The 2,682-nt window shown below is 40.9% G+C and overlaps 1 long non-coding RNA gene across 1 annotated transcript; it reads left to right on the top strand.

The window, feature by feature from the left end:
• The first annotated feature begins 1,083 nt into the window (after positions 1-1,083).
• On the top strand, positions 1,084-1,986 carry LOC147574876 (uncharacterized). Its single transcript, XR_015243325.1, has 2 exons — positions 1,084-1,244; positions 1,721-1,986. It is a non-coding gene; the product is annotated as an uncharacterized LOC147574876 (long non-coding RNA).
• The last annotated feature ends 696 nt before the right edge of the window (positions 1,987-2,682 follow it).

Raw genomic sequence — 2,682 nt, 5'->3', positions numbered from 1 at the left:
TACTGCCTTATACTTGCATGTAAATTTACTATTATCTCAAGCAAAAACTTTGATATGGAGGGGAAAAAGGTCTTCTGTAATCCACTCCCAATTTAACTTCTCTAACTTTTCTCATTATGCTGTAATTTAAAGAACCTATCAGGAAAATCAGAGGAATATTGAGGTTTCTAAATGAGGGTCTTCTCATATTTTCAAATCTTCTCCTGGGTTCCCTATCATGTGATATACATTATCTGCCAATTAGTGATTTAAACGACTCCAGATGGACCCAGGTGCTTCAGTTACCTTAGCACCAAGGCTATCACTTGAATGTGTCCTCCCTGTTGCCCACCATCCATCCATCAAAAGATGACCTCCAGGGGCACCTGGGTGGCTCAGTCGACTGAACGTCCAACTTCAACTCAGGTCATGATCTCATGGTTTGTAAGCTCGAGCCCCATATCTGGCTTGTTGCTGTCAGAAAGGAGCCCCTTCTGTGTTATTGTTAAGCGAAGAAACGACTTTTGGTTCTAAATAAAATTCCAAAACTCCCTTCTCCCTAGGTTAAGTGGCCCAGCCCAGCTGATAGGGGTTCACATGGGTCAAAACTTATAAGAACATCATTCATTTGAAATTTTAAGGAGTGTGGAAGTCAGAAAGTATACCCAGCAAGAGGTTCAGATAGAAAACAGTTTATAAGCAGGAAAAAGTTCCAAATGGTCAAAAGCCACAGATCCCAAAAGAAATCATAAGCACCAAATCACAAAGGTCAGAAATTCAAGCGTCAAGAAGATACACAAGAAGCCGAATAAATTGAAAGCGGCCTTGAGCTCTTACCAGGAATAAACGCGTCTGACTGAGCCCCCTCTCTGCCTGCAGATAAACTGTGAATGGGAAGGCCAGCTGTTAATATAGGACCAAGGATAATAAAGCAAACAGCAAAAACATGGAAATGATTAAAGCCTACTCAAAACACCTGTGTGCCTGTGGGTGGGGTGTACCTGTGTACTCAGCTCAGCTCATCACTGGGGAGTACCACACTCAACAGTCTGTAATAGAATCCTTTAGAAATTCCAACCACATTTTCCATCCAAGTTCCACAGGGAGCTCCTAGAAACAGCTAAGGTGCAAGGGAACAAAAAGATTAAGAAGGTTCCAACATTGACTCTCCAAATTAGCTGGCCGCTTGTAAAGAATCGGTTTTCTTAACAAGCCTGCTTTCAGGTTTGAGTGGGAGAGCAAATTCCTGGAAGTCCCATAAAAAGGTGAGTACACTGAGACCTATATCACAAGATCAGGTACACACAGGAAAAAAAGAAACTTAACTGGAGAAGCTTTGGAAATTAGAATTAGGTTGTGGGTGGGCTGAAGACTAAATGTTTGGCAAGCATCAAGTAGCCAGCCTGGCTGAAGAGGTAAGCTGTAGGGCATTCATGACAGCAAGCTCTTCTCCAAAGAAGACATGGGTTAACAGAGGCAATGGAAGAGGTAGCATTAAAATGTTCCCACATTTCTTTCACGGACTCTTGGGACAGGTAAACGTATTCAGAGCAATGATGGTTGGTAAAGTATTTCTATTCCCTGCAGGTATGGATTTAATCAATTGTGGAATAGATATTCCCCAGACAAGAAGTCTCATGGAGAGAAATTCAAAGCAATGATATAATTCCATTGGGCACCAATGGAAAAAAAAAATACTAGTAACCTTACTGTTCTTTTTGGGCCTGTTTGATTCTCCAAGGATATCACCCTGTTCAATGAGGAAATTCATGACTATTGCCAAGGGAGCCGAGGCTGAGTACCAAATGGCACAGTTGCAATGAATCCAGCACAGAAGCCCCACATGGGAAAAAGGTAAAGAAGTCAAGGATTACCAATGCACGAATCAACAGCAGAAACAGGCTTACATGAGCCAACTGGGTCACATTAGGTGTTGCTCAAGCTTAAAGCCATGTCATTATCTAAGAAAAAGAAACAAGTGCATTATAAATGAGCTATTTCAATACAGGCATTACTTCTTTCTCTTGAAGGAGCTGCTCAAGAACAAAAGAAAGAGGGCAGCTGTTCCATTTCCTGATTCTTAACATCTTCACATTTAAATTCCTCTACCTGATTGCCACAGTCCTCTATTACCCTATTTCCTTCTAGCCCTACTTCTTTATCCTCATTCACATCTGCCCATTCTCTACCGCCCATTCTAGTCATGTATATTTGAGTAAAGAAAACAGAAGTACGATCTGATAGTTCTTTCATGTAAAAATTGTTTCTCATATTAAAAAGAACATTCTTTTATGCCAGCTAAGAGATCCAAGGGAAGAGGAAAAGGAATCCTAGAAGACAGGCAGGGCTGGCCACTGAAGCCTGAAGGGCTGGGTCAGTCATTGATCTCAGAAAATGTCAGTCTTTCTCCATCTGCAATTCAAATAGTGCAAAGGGGGCCATCATTCAGTTGTGGGAAGGTAAATACTAATCCAATATGAAATATAAATTTTGAAATGCCATAAGACAGATGCTGCTATATACTGTTGGTTCAGCATTTCCCAAAGCATAGTCCATGGAGTTTAAGTAGGAATCAGTGATGAAAGGGTCCAATGCTTGAATAAATTTTGGAAAAGCTAGATCAGACCAAAGAAAGTGTGTATCTGTCTGCAAGATTGTTCATAGACATTAATTTGTGACTATGGACTGTGATTTTCCAAAGGT

This window comes from Puma concolor, chromosome D4 (genome assembly GCF_028749965.1).
Source record: "Puma concolor isolate L17-30 chromosome D4, mPumCon1.1.hap2, whole genome shotgun sequence".
In the NCBI taxonomy this organism is placed as follows: Eukaryota; Metazoa; Chordata; class Mammalia; order Carnivora; family Felidae; genus Puma; species Puma concolor.
Note: the sequence above shows the minus strand (reverse complement) of the source record. Positions and strands in the feature narration are given on the sequence as shown.